At 46.1% G+C, this 18,340-nt stretch overlaps 1 protein-coding gene across 7 annotated transcripts in view; it reads left to right on the top strand.

Moving 5' to 3' along the window:
- The window catches only part of LOC135401169 (S1 RNA-binding domain-containing protein 1-like), a 209,641-nt gene that overhangs the window by 75,087 nt on the left and 116,214 nt on the right, over positions 1-18,340 (top strand). The window contains exon 1 of one of the 7 annotated variants that reach the window (XR_010424736.1): positions 6,393-6,422. The exons of the other annotated variants lie outside the window; for them this stretch is intronic. The gene's annotated coding sequence lies outside the window, so the exon portion shown is untranslated. Of the gene's footprint in view, positions 1-6,392; positions 6,423-18,340 lie in introns of those variants that run through there. 7 annotated transcript variants of the gene reach the window in all.

Below are 18,340 nucleotides of genomic sequence, written 5' to 3'. Positions count from 1 at the left end.
CCCCAAATGTGAGAGGGTGAAAGAGCACACCATCACCTCTTGCGTCCTGGAGAACGATTAAAAGAAAACAGAAAATGCAACTCAAGATAAGGGCAGTTCGATAGAGTCACCCGATACATCTGTTTTTGTTTTGTTTCCGCAAGTTAAAGCTCATCTTCGGCGCATGAAGCGGCACTGTGCTCCTTCACCCTCTCACATTGGGGGTGAAGGAAAGACGCGTCTCCGAAGATGCGCAATGAACAAAATAAATAAAAAAAATTGTGTTCCTCCACGAATTTTTTGCGGACGATCTCTCGAATGGATTTTTGTTCTGAAAACAGCTCCGGTATCAGGTGACCAAACGGACCAGATGTTCTCACTGGGACAACTTCGTAGCTTTTATAATTATGCAAGCCAGCAGAGAGCCAGGCGTTGAGCAAGCCATCCTCGAGAACCGGCGAGTAACAGTTGGTGGACATTGCAGGCCCGCGTAGTATAAGTGGCGGCAGTGTGGAGACAATCATTACAATTACTGTTCCGCAAAGTCTCTGCAAGATTGGTTCCCCAACACGTCACTTGTGAGTTGTGACCAGAAGAGATCGCGCATGGCAGTCTCTGAGCAGCTATTGAACCGGTTTCAATCCGAGGCGGATGAATTTTTTGCCATCAATCATCACACGTCATGAAACCATTGATGTATCATTTCACCACAGAGACAAAAAGAAGCAGCATGGAATGGGCGACATAAGACCCCCCCGCCTCCAAAGGAAAGGAAGATGCAGCCGTCTGCTGGGAAGCCCATGGGAACTGTCTTCTGGAGCACGTCTCCTGGGAGTTTCACCAATGTGGACTTCTTGGAGGAAGGAGTCACGATTAATGCCCAGTACTACTCCACGTTGATAAAAGGGTACCGTGCGAAACGCAATCAGCAAAAAAAAAAAAAAAGCCTGTGTGTGTCAGGCCACACACGGCGAATTTGGCGGTAGCAGCCCTAGCCGAAACCCACCACCTCCCACGCGCTGGAAGGCTTTGCCCCATGCCCCGTACAGCCCAGATTTAGCCCCAAGCGATTATCCTCTGTTTGGGCCGTGTAAAGAGCACATTGGAGAAAAAACGTTCCACACAGATGAAGCCCTCCAGATAGATTTCCTATACAATGGCTACGACAGCAGCCGACTTCTTTCTTTTTCACTCTCTCACTCACTCTCTTTCTATACACCAAAGGCATCAAAGATTTGCCACAGCGATGGCGGCGGTGTTTAGATGCGCACGGTGAATATACTTCGAAAAACTGACGTAGTTTGGTGCCTCATGAATTTTCCATTGTATTTAAAGAAATAAAAGTATCTGTCAACCTTGAATGACCCTTGTACGTTTTACAGCGGTAACTGTTAACGGGAAGGTCTCGCGAAATCGCATCACAAAACCCTCGGTTTCGGTGATGCAAAAAAGTTAAAAATAATCTAAAGCTAATAAAAGCAGTTTTGACGTACTCAGAGATGGGTACGCTGTCCCGGAAAGTGTCCCGATTTTTCGGCGCTTTTGTCCCGATTTTAGTAATATATTTGTCCCGCTAATCCCAGCTCTACACATCAGCACTAACTTCACTGATCACAAGTCATTACTCGTCATTCTAAAGTAGTTGCGCATATATCAGCAATAAAAGTGTCAGCATCCACACACAATAGCTACCGCTGAAATTCGGGTTATACAATCGTAACCGTCCTGTAATTTTTTCATATGCTTGTAGAGCACGTGCGTGTTACTTCCGCATTTTTTGTCGTTATAAATAATTTGTCGAAACAATAAAATTAGTGGAAACGCTATGCCTACCTCCTGGAAGTATTTCTCATTGATTTCTTAGTCTTTGCCAAATCATCCTTGCTTGTGTGCCAAAGTTATCTACCATGTATGGTCGCGAGCAATCAATCGACTTCAAGGAGAAATATACTGCGTGATATTTAACTAGAAACCCTGGTCGTAAACTCGTGACTTCCCTCGAAGACATTCGCGTATGACCAAACCGTTCGAAACGTCGACCTTTTTCTTCCCTAATTAGTCACGATCCCCGCAGAAGCCGTTCCTTGTGCATCCCGTCCACGTCACTTCCGGATATTTATTTACTCTGGACGCCACTTCTTCAGCGCTTCTTCTCGCGAAACCTGAAGACAAATGTCCCTCGTACCTCATATGGATACGGGGACAGCGTAGTGGGCCATTGATAAATCGTCCTCGAAAGAGATCGGATGACTCCGTCACTCAGCGTTTTCCTTTAATCACTGCCACAGGCCTTCCCTGGTATACTGGGGGTGTGAGTTCGAGAAATTTGGCAGGAAAAATGCACGCTATTTTTAGGCGCCGAGAAATTAATGACGGGGCACGTGACGGATACGAGAGATGATCATGGCTTTATTGTGATTAATGATGTCATTAGTTGTACGTAGAATTTGGGCACACGCAGCAAGATGGGCTGGTTAGAAAGAGTGGCGAAAGGTGTGTTCGAGTAATTGTAGATGAGCGGTCTGCCTTCCAAGACTGGCGGCACGTTGCTTGGGGGGGGGGGGGCAAGAAGAACTGAACAAAATATTCAGTTTACGGCTGAAAGGTCGAAGAACGCCGATATTTCGAACTGAGACTGTCCTTGTGAGGCCCAGAAGCTCAGAGGCTTTTGGGGACTAGTCTCCGTTCGTATAAGCCCCAAGTTATATACGGTATTATCTCGCTCCAGATAACACATCTGAGCGTCTCGATACACGCCTGTGCTTTCACTCCAAAATATAGTGCATTATCCACGCCGACATCGGGACTCTCTGGTTTTTACCGAGCTCGCACTATACACCAAGTTTCACCTAGCGTGTAACTCACGTAAAACTCACTTCATTATCGAAATGGTTCTGATTCATTTCCCCTCTATATACGTTCTTCGTGTTTACCATGCTTGTACAAGACTCACGCGCTATATGAAGCAGACACACTTTGCGGGAGCATTTCCGCAGTCGTTTACCAGACGACACCGTTTCACGCAGACGCGCAGCAAAAGGTAGCAGACGACAGTCGCACAAGCTCGGTTAATTACGCTCATTTCCCTATTCCAACTCGCCCTCTTTCTTTGGACTTATTTGGCGTATCATAAACGCGTCAGTTAATACGGCTCGCACGAGAGAAAAGGGGCGAGTAATAATAATATGCAGGATTGTTATGACACCCCCCGCTCGGCATATTAGGGAGCTCTTCTCTTGTTGCTTGAACGGGGAATGTTTCAGAGCGCCCTCGCACGGGACTTTGTCACACGAAAAGCTCGCTTGGAATGTCGGCTCGCCTTTGTTTCCACTGCGTATGAGTTTCTCTCTGCGAATGTTAGACACCGTTATATAGGACTTCGACTGCATTTCAGATGAGATTCGATCGCGTTGCTCGCATAATTGTTGCTTATGGGGAGAGATGATATGAGCTTGAGAGAAAAAATAAAGCGAAATTCATTGGAGAACGGCTGTGAAATTATTGTTCGCTGCGTTATGATGATGATGATGATGGGGCGATGGAATGCAGTGATGAGAGGACCGCGTTTGTGAAATGGTGTTTCAAGCTTTCAATATTCTTTTGTAATTCGGCAACGAACTAAAATGTTGATTGTCGCGGGATTTCTTCGTCGACGAGCGAGACGTGCCCGTGTTGTTTTCAGATCCTGTCGTAGCAGCTAGAGAGTTTTAGCAATCCTTTGATAACGTGGCTTGCGTCGAACCGTATCAACCGGAACCAATGAGAGGATAAGATTCTGAGACACACACGACAGCGATTGGCTCCGATAAGCACGATAGCCTTACCAACGGTTTGCTAAAACTGTCTATTACCTCGCACATATCATCATCACTCATGGTGTCGTCTTCGATTGGTTGTCCCGATACTCCAAGCTGGAGCGTGTCAGACCGCCTCACACGCCAGCTTCGAGCCGGAGAAATCGTGCAGAAGCCGAATGCGGCCGGTTCGAGCAGACGAGCGGAGAGGGAATGTTAACTCACGTCATTTCCGGTGTTCACCTTGTAGTCAAAACGTCGACGACGCAAAACGCAGAACACGATAGTCATAACGGAACAGAAACACTCCGCAGCGGAAGCTGGCGCAGTCACGTGACCGCAACCCAACCAGATTTTGCAACCGCTCCGACGGCGTTCGTGAGAGCACTCTATAGAGCGCTCAGAGTTGGAGGAAAGAGCTCCAAATGAACTCGTCGAATTCAGTGAGAGTGCTCTGTTTCGACCAGTCGAGGATGAAACTTCGCTCCAGAGCGCTCTATAGAGCGATCGGAAGCAACCATTCGAAGACGCCATCAGTCTCTCTCAACTACAAACGAGGAAATACTCCAACAGCAATATCTTGGCCTCTCAACTCCTTGTGTTTCCACAAAATGAGGTCTTGCATAACCCTGGTTCAGAGATCACTTTCACTTCTAAATCCAAAGGTTCAGCTCTAAAAAAAAAGATGGGGGGGGGGGGGCGAAAGAAGCTCTTTGTCATCTTAAAAAGCTGGCAGAGAAAGAGAGAGATAACGAAAAAAAGAAAGAACGAATTGTACACAACGCGCACTTCAGCTCAGCGCGCATGCGTGAAATCTATACCTGTACTGAGATTTCAGTTTACGGCGCTTTTTGTTCTGAAGGTGTAGCGTTGCCACCCATCCCGTTTCTAAATCTCGCTATAGCAATTCATTGATTGTTTCATGTGAAGTCCTTGGGCACTCTCTGATACCTCCTAATGAAGGAGCTGTCATTTCCTGTATTTCTTCCTAATTTTGTGTGTCTCTACTGTCAGACAAGGACCAGTGAACCCTACTGTTCTGTTCGCTGACTGCGGACCGAGTGGTTGAAGCCGAATGGGCAGGTCGACCCTGAGAAGCTGACGTCCATGCCTTTGTCCGTTAGCTTGGACACCGATATCAAGTTGTCCTCCATAGTGGGCACGCACAGTACGTCTGTCGCCGTTAGCCTGTTTTGTTGTCCATCTTTTGTGACGTTGAATACCACTCTACCAATTCCCTTGGCATCAATCTCTGTACCATCGGCAAGACCTATTGTCTTGGTACTGCCTTCTCTGAAGTCTCGTAGGATGTCTTTGCATATGGTCATGTGGCTGCTCGCCCCTGAATCAATTGACCACCCGGTGCACGGTTCGGGGTTTTCATGCGACGTGGTCCGCAAGGCGAAGTCTCGCTCATCTTTGACCAACTCGTCGTCATCAGTCCTTGCAAATCTTGCCCTTTGTTGGATTCCTCGTGTCCACGGACGGGCTCGCCCTCTGAAGTTTCCGCCTTGCGTTGGGGTCCTAGACGATGTACCTCAGTTGAAGTAGCAGTTCCTTGCTATATGCCCTGGTTTACCACGTTGGTAACATTTTGGTCGGTCTTCCTCTTTCCTCTTGCGATAACCTTGCACCTTAAAGGCAGCTTCATCAGTGACTTTATTGCCGATTTGTCGTTGTTCCTCACGTAGGAGGGCGTACCTTACTTTCTCTGGAGTATGCTCAGAGGCCGAACAAACATCAAAGGTTCGCGCCACGCCGTGGTAGGACTTGGGCAATCCCTGCATAGCGATTGAAGCGATCTCAGAGTCTTCAATCCCGTCTGCGAGGACTCGAAGCTGCTCTCCAAGCGATTCGACTCGTTGCATATACCGGACAGCAGTCTCTCCTTTGCCCCACCTCACGGAGTTAAGTTCACGTCGTAGGGCTAGCTTCTTCTCGAGTACCCTTCCTCGGTTGACTTGTTCCCAAGCGATTACAAGCGCCTTTTGTGGTGGTTTGGTTGATGACGTAGGTAGTTTGATTAGCCGAGAGCGTCTAAACGATTATGTTGAGGGCTTCTTGGTCCTTCTTAATCCATGAGGTTCTCGCGTCCGTAGCCGTGGGTGGGTCATCTTCGATGGCTGTCCACAACTGTTTCGTCTTCAGGTAGAGCGATACCTTGAATCTCCACGTAGGGTAATTTCACCCTTCAAGCTTTCCGATGTGGTTGCTCTTCACAACTTCTTCCATCGTATCTCGTGACGGCGCCGAAGGAGTAAACGAAAGTCCGTCGAAGCAGCGATCCAATAACTTGGGCTCCCTATTCCAGCACCTATGGCTACGCTTCTGGGCCCATAACCCTTGTTAGACAAGGACCAGTGAATCCTACTGTTCTGTTCGCTGACTGCGGACCGAGTGGTTGAAGCCGAATGGGCAGGCGCGCGCATTCTGTCAGTCAGCTGTTTATTTCGTCCTCCTTAGAGGGAAAAACGAAACCAACCAAGTGTCAGCTGGGTTGAACATCGTCAACCAACATCTGCTGCTTTATCTTCCTTTTGTTTGTTTGTGTTTGCTTTTGGGAATAGCAATCCTACATCATGGCTAACCTTTCAATTTTTTTCCCTAACAGCTTTAAACATGCCCGCCCCGACCCCCTTTCGTGAGACGGTAAGTGATCGAAATTTTGGCTATATGTAAAATTATGATGGCTAATCATTTGGAGGTCTCCTATATGGCCATCAGAAGGTGCGCTGGTTATATATGACGGGGTAGTTCCACCCTCAAATCACTTTTATAGATCAAACGCAGACGCAAATGGCAGACGACAGCCAAATGCAGACGGCAGATGCAAATCGATCGGGCGTTCTCATGTTCTCACGGGCACCGTGATTGCTTTCGAAAAGCACCATGTCAGACGATGTATAGGAACTGGGAAGAGTACTGACCATACATTCTGAAATAGAGGTGCTGATGGTCCAACAGGGTTCCACCAGAAAACACGCTCGAAGCTAATGACTACACAGAACGGTACATTTATTAGGCTATAGGAGTGCGTTATGTGGTTGTGTGGTGGTTCCATTTTTGCAGTGTAGACGTGTCGCAAATATATAGGGCGTAAACCGGTATGTACTCCTTCGCAGCACCATCTATGCATCAAGGAAAAAAGAAAGGTCGAAGTGACGGATTGGCAACTGTGAACGTGTCCTGGCGTATGTCTGAACGGATTCGGCTTTATTGGCTCCTCTTTTCTCCTGTACCTTCGCTGCCGACTCATCATGGCGCAACATTACAACATACCTCCCTCCCTTGGTCACGTAGTTAGCTAAAAGAATACGGCTCAGGCATATTCTACTCCCATGTACCTCAGCTGCTATACCTCAGGCGTTCAGACCCAAGGAAAAATTTCTTAAACATCCAATGAAAAAAGAAAAGACGTGAAGGGAACTTTGGTTCAGAGGGTTTTCAGATATCATTGAATTTCGTTTGGAAAATGCACTTTGAGGTGTAATCAAGGTTCCGAAAGAAGAATCGATATTAATTCGAGGGAACATTACGAAAAGTCTCTTAACCGATCTTTTCCGGAAATATTTTAGGAATGTTCTCTAGCAAGACGGACCTTTAGGACCTGCATACCTTTTTCGCTGCATGTATTTCGCGTGCGTGCGTTATTTCGTGCAGTTTTCTGTGCGCTATGAAAAATCAAATCATCATCATCGTCAACATGTTCTTTAGTGCACTGTGAGAGAATCGACGATTTGATTACGTTGGGCGTGATGAGACAGTTAAGACAGACACTCAGGAACGTAAATCTGATATTTTTTGTAGCACATCCGTAATATAATGTACACTATAATGATGCGAAACTATATTATTTTATATTTTACGTTTGATTATATTACCTTTATCTCTTTCACACTCTCACAAGTTCAAATCGAGCTATAAACAGAAAGAAAAAAAAAGCCTGATGAAAAAACAAAAACATGGTAAAGAAAGTCACTACAGTACAGATTGAGAGTTGGACAGCACCTGCCGTTTGAAATAACATAGAACACATAAGCCACACCAGCGTATTCCTTTTATTTTTTCACCCAACATCAACATCAGCCTTTCCGTTATTAGTCTTGTCCCTATCACCCAGCTTGGCACAACATTAGCAGTTTATCCGTGAAGGATTTCACGAATGTTGCTACCTGTTGCTTGTAACAAGGGAAAGGGTGCAGGCTGACAGGTGTAGATCCATGAAGAAGACCGAGAGACACGGGCACAAAAGACACAGCAATAATTTAATGGCTCTTCGCTCTAAAAATCTTCGTAGATTTTTAGCTTTTAAGTTGGGATGAGTCAATAAATTATTGCTGTGTCTGAGAACTTGCTTGTGTCGTCTTCTGTGTCCGTGTCTCTCGGTCTTCTTCATGGACCTGTTGCTTGCACGCTTGTGTGGGGTCTCAGCTCAAGATACACTAGCGGCATTCGGAACACATACAAAGAAGTTACGATTTTCAGAATGTGCCGCATATTACCTTTATGCAGAACCTGGTCTTATGTCTCTCAACACATGTTACAGCTGCGCGGCTTTTTCCTATACAGGAAGCAGGGACGGGCATTTTACGGTCATTCTGTCCCACGTAGCCGCTCCCGTGCAAGTAGACTGAGATGGCGAAGAAAAAAAGGACATGCCGCGAATGAACACGCCGGCGTCCATCTCTTTGCCGTCCTTAAAAACAGATCGCTATTTCGCTACAAACGCTTCGGCGTATAAAAAGGCGCGTCCCATGAAATACGACCGGCAGGTGACCTGTGATCGCGCACATGTGCCCGATGCGCGCATTCCCTCGGACGGAAATAGGCGACCCAATCTATGGTAATCAAAAAGATGCTCTCATTTTGACGATATATTGAATGACCAATATTGTCCAATAAATATTGTCACAGAGCGGTCAGGTCAAGACGCAATGCAACGAAAAATCTCTGAAGAGGGTATTAGACAGTGGGAGGTTTAGCAAAGTCCGGAGGGAAAACAATAATAACTAATTAAAAAATGAAAACTACACCAGGAGAAGGACTGAAAGTTGTCTATCGATCCACAACCAGGGTTGAAAAACCAGCGAGAAGGGTAGAATTCACCAGCCCGACGTCAGCCTTGTGAATAGTCCCGTCTGACGGGGCCGTCTGAGGGTCTGTTGGATGGCACAGGGCCAGCATGAAACGTATTTCCTTTGGACTTAAAATTCTAAATTATATGCAGGAATGTCGTATAGGAGGTTGTAAGATGAAGGAGTTGTACGGCAGTCATATAGTTCGTTGGCAGCTCCTGTTCTTCTCGTCCCTAAGAAGGTATCTAATGTGGCCTTTCCGAATGAGATCATAAAGCAAGACCCTTACATTGGTGAAGTGCTAGATTCACTTCAGAATACGAAATAGTTATCTTCCATCGACATGCGGTTTCATAATTGACCAATCGTAGTAAATCCCAAATACTGAAGAAAAAAAAAAGAGCGAGAGAGAGAGGCATTTGTTACCCCTGATGGCCTCCGAAGTTCGTCGTATAGTCCCTCCACTTTGGAATGGATGGTTAAAACGCTTCGCGGTAATCTCAAATAGGCGACCTAATTGTCTCTGCTACTTGGACGACATCGTTGTACTTGCATCAACGGTTGAAGAACACAGCGCTCGTTTTAATCGCGCGCGTTTGGAAACTTATTCAACACGTGAAACTTAGTGTAACTTAGACCTAACCATGTACTCCGTTGTATGAGCACCGCCGATCTCACGCTGAACTGCAAAACGTGTCGCTTCGGTTGTCAAGAACCACAGGGGTGACACAAAAATTAGATTTTCTAACCGCCTTCCCAACCACCCAACGTGTCCTGGTCCCACATGATAGTAAACGTCACCTTGAGGTCATGTGACCGCGTTTATGTTCCATTTTGGCGCTGCCTGACATTTCCTTGTCAGCATAAAATCATTAGATGAACGTATTTTGCTTGTGTAAGTTACGCGGTGTCCTTACTCGACGTAGTAGCTGATTCCTGAAAATTATCAGTGCATCACGTCGGCTGAGTGAGCCTCAGCAGCCGCATCGTTATCACATCGTTGTGGTTGGCGTGCAATACAAGGCAACATTCAACGTGCGCAAGACGTCTTGTTTATCTGGAAGAATTTTGGATAAAACTTATTTGTATGGAACTATAGATGGAAAGAGGTTGCAAAACGACGACCAGAAGGGAAGACCTTAACCCAAGCAACACCAATTTCGCAATGTCTGCCCAATATTGGTCCAATATTGGGCCGACATTGCCACTATTGGTCCAATATTGGGCCGACATTGCCACTATTGGTCCAATATTGGGCCGACATTGCTAGTATTAGTCCAATGTTGGGCCGACTTTGCCAGTATTGGTCCAATATGGGGCCAAGATGTGCTGCTTGGGAATCTATGGAGCCAGACAGAACAGCTATAGGCCAGCATAGCTTGATGGGTCGCCCCGATGGACAACGTGCGGTTATTGCGCCGAGTTACAATCACCGTCTGACCAGGGGAGTTGCCTATTTAACTGAGCTCCGATTCTTTCCACCCTTCCTCTGAATTCCAGGGGAGGCCATTAGCCTACACTACTACGGACATGGCAGTCATTTGATCTGAGCAGACTTGGCGGATCGAAGCCTATAAACGCTCGGACTGGCTAATGGCTACAGAAGCCTTCTTCCAATTACGAGCCCCATCGTAATGGCTTCGATTAAATGGGAGGACCCCGTACCAATCTATATCACACCCGGCCACATTTCATTTTCCTTGGCGGCGGACGCCGTCCATACCAGTGGCTGAAATTGGGCAGAACAGAACAGGCTGTAGTACTTGCAGGGTATATGGTTGCTCTTATTCGTTTATTCACCTGGAATACACTGTAGATGCTGATATGGTACATTCAATGTGTGATAATATCACAGCACTATGTCGGAAAGAGATTTCATTGACGGCAATAAATATACACAGAGGCAACTTTCTTGATGGTGACGGTGATGTGATAAAGAAAAAAAATGGGGATGTGACTCACGACGAAGTCGAACTGGCTACCCCAGGACGCTTACACGCAGAAAATACAAACACATGAACAATTTAAAGTGATGAAGTTCAACATGCAGTTCAGAAGTTTACAACTTTCGATACATCGGCGATTCTACACTCAAAGGGAAAAATAAGTTTTGGGTCGTTTTGGGGACTATAGATGCATTGCCACAACCATTAGCTCGTTTTGGGACTGGAGTTGATACGAAATTTACGAACTCTTTGCAGCGCTGGGGAGTGAATTTTAGAGTTAGGAGACAAAAATGAGGAGTAATTACAATCTAGATAGGGCACAAGAAGCTGTATCGTTGCTTCCCAGTTGGCTCTGCCTTCTTCTTTCTTTCTTTTTTCTTTCTTCTTGTTCTTCTTCTTACGGCGTAATCGAGCTCAAGACAGCGTATTTTCTGGACAGCGAGGACGCGTTTTACTTGATATAAAAATTTCACACTCGATACGGAACACACCTTCACCCCGTATTTTGAGGATTCCGCGTATTTTTGATTCATCACTATCACTGCTGGAATAGTTCTTAAAAGAACGGCAGGCTTTCAATTTTCAGATGTGGTGACATCTTGCTTGTTTATGCTATAGTCATCCCTTTTAACGCTGTGTGATGCTCTTAAATGCGAACTGTAGTGCCCGTCGCAGTAAGGTATGGTTGAAAAGACGGAGAAAGCCCTGGAAGACATGATATCCCTGGAAGGGTGTAGTAACGAAGTGCACATGAGGCTCACTAAAGTTTTAAAATAAACTTAAAAAAAACGCTTGTCATGCACGCACGATGCCATACTCTGAGTTCGTAAGTGACTCTCCAAAGCCGAGCTGCACGCACACATCGTAAAGCAAGATGCGGGAATCTTACGGGTGTCGCTTTTAGACAAGTCAAGATTCCGACGACGATAGCATGGGCATCTTAATGGGTGGCGGCCGGCTGTAAACCGCTGCCCTTGCCAAAGTGAAGCCAGACTACATTCGTCTACATGGCCCATAGAGATATAAAGCTGGTCATTCTAGAGTTAAGACGCGCCTTTAAATTTTCTGTAAAGTTGGCGAGACGCTCTGATGAGGAGAATGCTGTGTTTCGTCGGCGTCCCGTATTGAAATAGTGTCGTGACCAAAATGGCGTCATAGATAAACGCTCCTTCCATTGACTTCCATAAAAACTCGCGTGACGGTGGGGTCCAGTCTACCTGATTACAGTGTTGAGGTGCCGTGAACAGAATGCGATGTGGAAGTCATGGCATATCTAAATATACAACGTGTGGGTCGTTGGCTCTCTTCAGTCGAATGCATATTCATGCGGGCGAGTTTGGTGGAGCTAAATAGCGAAGGGAAAACTTCTAGCGAAAACTATCTTGAAATGCACAAGGTTTTTACCATACACGGGTGCCAAAATTGGTAACGCCCTGATCAAAAACGCACGCGCTACGCCACATTTAGGGAAGTTCTCCAACTGTTCAGGGGAGATCCCACGAGCTTCTGTGTCTGGTTTGCGACCCTGGACGTAACATGGGTGCAACACTTATAACATGAGAACAAAGCCCAGTGCGAACAGTGAAAACACCCCTTCTAGACACCGCCGAAGGTTCGTGTGTTCCTTCACCAGGCATAGAGATAATGTCGCAGTTTTCTGGGATTCGAAAGACGTGCGTGGACCATCATCCGGGGACCTATGCTTGCGGGATGCCATCGAGGCCAAACGACGCTGACATGCTCTGGAAACGGGTTCGGTTTCATCAGGACAATGCACCCGCCACACTGTGCTGCTGTGGCGATGACTGCCATCCACTCCTGCGGCTTCTCTGTGGCCAAGCGTCCATAGTCCACTATTGTCGATAGATATTGCCCTAGCAAAGTTCCATCTGTTCCCCAAGATGGAAAAGGAACTCTGACGTAATTGGTCATTAAAATAAATATCTTGTTGGTTGGTTGGTAGTTGGTAAAATAACCCATATTCTTTTGATGACCAAACTTCCATACACCCAAGCATCGTTAGGCGAAGAGAGTGAGCGTGAAGAGTGTGAGGGACCCCGTTGAACTAATTGACCTCCTTGCGAGTCAGAGCGAGAACCTATGGGACTCTCTTTGTACAAGACACATTGTGTTGCCTCCCGTCACTGTGATGGTTCACTCTTCCTTTCCTCATCTCACCTTGGCAGGGACTGACAGCAAAACGAATATCCGTTCGGTTACGGTTACGGTTCAGTATCATAAGTCTGAAAGCGGTTACGGTTAAGGGATTCACCGTTTTAATATTTGCTGTTGCCGGTATTTTTTTTTTCTCTGGGATGGTATCTGCAGGCTGTGTGGATGTCGCAAAATGAGTTACAAAGTGTAAACTGGTAAAAATGAACATAGTCATCTGTTACGCTACGAAAGGGTGGTGCAGTGCCACGCCATCTGCCGACGCACTTTTGCCGTTTGCGACATTCCCCGTCAAATAATGTGTTGCGGCCTCTATTATCTCGTGCACAATCATTTCGCTCGTGCTATAACAGGCTACAAGGCAAGAAAAACTGCGTACGTTCAGCGGTTAAGCAAACAACGTGCAACGCTTCGTATCTTAATTGATCACAATGATACACAACTCATAAGGGACGTGCGCAAAACATGTCATCCGATTGTGGGTCCAAGCGCATAAGATGTTATATGTTGTCTACACAACTTCTGAATGAAAAACACATGACGAAGAGACCTACTTTAACAGACACTCCCCATTCATTGAATGGGGAGTGTCTGTTAAAGTAGGTCTCTTAGCAGGTAAAGTAGGTCTAAAGTAGGTAAAGTAGGTCTAAAGTAGGCCAAACGACAGCGTGAAGTCATCTCACAATAAATTTGTTGTTGTTTTGAACAGAAGCACGTACTATGTATACCACTAATCAGAGTTGTAAGGCGATACAAACATCGCATCCAAAGTTGTTCTGTTCACGCTTGAATCGCTTCATATGACCCGGAAACTGAGGTCACATTTTTCCGGTTTCGGTTTCGGTTACGGTTTCGGTTAATTGACGATGGTGATTTGCGGTTACGTTCCGGTTACGGTTCCTGAAAAAAAATTGGGTTCCAAGCGGTTTTCGGTTCTGTTCCGGCTTCAGTCCCTGCAACCTGGTAATTAGCAATGTATTAATTTTCGCTTTGACGTTATCAGAGTCTTGTGTGAGAGGCGATGAATGCATGCATATACTCTTCCAAGATGATGATGATGATGATAATTATAGGAACAAAAAAGTTCATGCCTGTGCATTGCATTATATTGTGCTTCCAGCGCATCTATTAAGCATTCAACCACAAATCTATTAAACGGGCAGATATATAGGATTCTTTGTCCGAGGTATATAAGTCGCATAGTTGATTGCGTAGTTAACTTGCGTGACAGCCTTTGCCATAAATTCACACCGAAACAATGTATGTGAGAAATAGAAAAGACGTGCCTTACAAAAACAAAAGCGAGCCATCCGTGGGGACAAGAGAAGCGAAGAAGAAACGTCGTAATTTCGGCGTCGCCTTTTCTGGCGCGGGTGTTATATTAAGGCTAAGAATATAAATGGGCTTTAATTTTATTCGAAGCTGCTGCCAGTGTCACCAATTCAAATAGGGTACCTTGGGTAAGGGTTTTTCCTGACGCTATCAATAATGGCGAAACGGGCATTCCTGCTGATCGAAGAGGAGACTGAAAAACGCCCGGAATTCGCCCATATCTCTTTCACAGAGAGCGACCGCGGAATATACACATAATGTACTCTTGTATTTTTTTTGTCTGGCGCGCGCTAGAAAGTATATAGCTCAATCATCAATTACTCAACCTCAAGAGCAGCAGCGAAAAACGGGACCCGGATTAAAAGCGCGGGTGAATAGTTGCTTTTATCACGATTTGTAGAACTATATCGTTCCTGCCGTCTTTAACTTTTCCCCCTTGCCCTCTCCGCTGTTGGCGGACGAGGTATATGAGAGAACTGATGTTCTGAGGCTGGAACAACACAGAAAGGACAAATACATACAAAGCCTCATATTGCCTAAGAAATTAACGATGAAAATCACTGAAAAGGTTAGCCAGCTGTAGGACTCGAACCCACACCTTCTGGATTACCGGAGGTAATCTCTTACTGGAGGTATATGGACCGGATTACTGGAGGTATCTGACTCTCGGGGGTGGAGGCAGGAGGTTGTTTCGAACCAGAAATTGCCCCGTACTGTGGACCACTTCCAAAGATGTCATGACAACCCGGTATTATGACACACTGAACCGATACGATTTACTTAAACTGAGGAGAAATCGATTTCTCCTCAGTTTAACTGAGTTTCAGCCCCGTACTGTGGTTCAAAGTACGGGGCAATTTCTGGTTCGAAACAACCTCCTGCCTCCACCCCCGAAGTTCCGCAACATTGTTGCATGCAAGCCCTTGCTGCTGAGTATTCAAGCGAGAGTCAGATACCTCCAGTAATCCGGCCCCTACCTCCAGTAAGAGATTACCCCCGGTAATCCAGAAGATATGGGTTCGAGTCCTACAGCTGGCTAACCTTTTCAGTGACTTTCATCTTTCATCGTTAATTTCTTAGGCAATATGAGGCTTGTATGTATTTGTCCTTTCTGGGTTGTTCGAGCCTCAGAACATCAGTTCTCTTATACCACGCCGCGGAGGAAGCACCGTATAAAAAAAAAAAAAAAAAAAAAAAAAAAAAACGTTTATCTCTTGGCTTCATAAGCCGATCGGAAGATGTTGGCAAGCACTAAGCCGATATGTAAACAAAGTCATATGACCCGATAATGACGTTTCCTATGATGTGTGACCAGGACAACATGGCAGTTTTGCGAAAAACACCCGCTTGAGGGTAGTTACAACAATGGCGGATTTGTGTCACCCCTGTGCATATACAGAAGCAGAACCGTTTTGTATTGTTTGCCCCGTTCACGTTGGCGTCAGGTTCCTGGACCCCCTACACCTACCTAACACCCCCCAAATGTTCAGTGGCACCCCTCTAACTTTTCCACCTGTGGACCCCACTACAGGGGGTGCCCTTGAGATTTCAGCTTTAGACACATGTTGGTAATGATACGTTAAGCTGTAATGACGTAACTATAATAATGACCCCCCCCCCATTTTTTTCCCAACACCCCTCCATGCTTGGGATTCTGGATGAATCACTGATAAGGGGTTCAAGCAGTGATTGTTCGATTATTGCTATATGGTTGTTGTTGTTTGAAGCGCCGCATTTATAAGATGTTGCCTTATCAAAATCATATTTTGAAAGTTATTCACCCTCTTTTTCTCTGCATATATTTCTCGGAGACCAGTCTATTTACACATCGAGGTGGAGTTATTGCTCATCATTGAGAGCCGCGTGTGTACCAGACCTCCGTGACAAATGATTCCCTAAGCTCGTGCTTCATACACGTCGTATAAGCGGCTGTATATGAGTAGAAAGCGTTCACGTGCGCGTAAGTTATCACCTTAGGGTAGGAGTGCGTAGCGTCCAAAAAGATTGACCCGACTCACCACCGGTGGGGTTGTGAAAAATGACAGCGGACTATATTGCTTTTGAGGTCCGTGACCGCGAGTAGAAGTTATGGCTCCACGGTGGACCTAGCAGATTGCGAAGCCACTTACTCAATGCTCACACAAAGAGCCAGTTGGAGAGATGCAGGCAAAGTACATAAAGCAGACTGTGAGTTCTGGACGACGGGGACTGCCATGATGAACGAAAGGACTTACTTACTTCGGACTCGCGTTGTCATGAGACTACACCTCTTTGTGACATTTACGTAGAACATAGTAGCAGTATATGCAAGCTAGCCGGTGTCATTACGACGATGGCTGTGTACATTAAGCTGGACAGACCAAGGGTCCGTGCTGAACGACTGCCATGAATCAAACTGAGGCGCGCTCGTTTATTCTTCGTCCTTTTTGCGTCCTTGCCACCGAGTGCTCTACAGTAGCATCGCCTTTAGATTGAGGAGTTCAGGACAAGGACAATCTGGACGAAGAACAGGACGAGAACCGTCCCATCCAATTCTTCGTCCAAAGAAATATTGAAATTAGGCAGCCTACGATAACTGCACAGCTGCTTCCAGAACACCCATTCTCCCTCAGGTTCCTCGAAAGCAAGTTATCGAATTTTTGTTTTTCCAAAAAGTTGCAGGTCACTACGCTATAACTGCCCAGACCTCCTGAGCTTTTAAAAACGGGACGGTCACACGTTTGCCTGCGACGCACCATTTCGAAAATGCGTGCGACGCATGGTTTCGGCACAATACCTCTCATCCAACGCCGGTGCAACTCTTTCAGACGAAAGCAATCCCCTCTACCCCAGAATTCTCCAATACAAGAAAAAAAAAAAAAAAAAACGCGAGGGCGACCAATCTAGTCTCGTTCCTCGTGCCCTTTCTCGTAAAGAACAAAAACAAAACAAAACACATTTTCCTTTACCGTCACATCCTTTTTTTCTCCTTGACAGTCACACACGCACACAGGAGCCGGCGCCTATACGATAAAATAATTTGCTCTCACCATCTTCTTCGCGGCGAATTCCTCTGCCGGTTCTTAATACCCGGCATAAATCAGGCGACGTCCACACACGCACAACTACTTGGTCTGGATGCCATTCCTACGCCACAAAGAAACAGGAAGAAAGGAAGCGGCCACCGCCACGCAGGCAGGCGTAACGTCGAAGCAAAGAAAGAGATATAGGCAAGGCGCTTGTATGCCTCCGCCTGCCCATATACGGACGAATTCAGCAAGAAGGTGTCCCGGGGCCTCTTTTCCCCAATCACGTCAGCAATGTGGCCAAATTTGCCGTCTTCGCATTCCAGGGGTCCTTCTGGTGCTGCTATGTGTACTGTATGTGTGCTCGGTCACGGAGAGGCGTTGGTCGCCTGCCGTGTGCGAATGACTTCTGTTCGATGGGTTTCGTTTATTGTATAGGAAGAGCAGGATTCGATTTCGTTGGGTTTTCTCCCATTAGCAGGGTGGGATGGGGTCTGGCAGGATACGAACGTCTTCGATTTAGGTGTTTTACGAGGAAAGTTTGTCGTAAGTCGAACGCTGTGCTGCTGGCGGTGTTGTGTTTTTGACCTCCCGTTCTTTTCTACGAAATAAATGCTCGGCGAGGGTGAAAAAACAAAGTGCTTCCCTCTGGGCGACAAATCGACACACAACAAGTATCTGACCGCCTATAAACGCACTCTAGATGGAGTGAGCTTTCCTTTGCGAAGAAATTCTTGCGAGTACCTTCTCTTCACAGAGTTTAAATTCGCGACGGTTGGTGGAATTCCACAAAACGGTCATAAACGGGCTGTACACTGAATAAGCTTGCTGAGGGTGTTCCACACTAACGTCATAAAAAAAAAATTCGTATTAAAAAATCTGATTGTCTGAACGTGGGGTCAAAGCTGTATATGTTGGGGGAGATTTTCCATTACTTTTGATCACTTTCATTAAATTTAATTCGCGAGAAATTGAATTTTCCCAATTGATCTCCGAAGTTTGCCTAGTCAACCTCACGTCGTTACGACAGAAACAGA

This window comes from Ornithodoros turicata, chromosome 7 (genome assembly GCF_037126465.1).
Source record: "Ornithodoros turicata isolate Travis chromosome 7, ASM3712646v1, whole genome shotgun sequence".
NCBI classification, from domain to species: domain Eukaryota; kingdom Metazoa; phylum Arthropoda; class Arachnida; order Ixodida; family Argasidae; genus Ornithodoros; species Ornithodoros turicata.
This window is presented reverse-complemented; position numbering and strand designations above follow the sequence as displayed.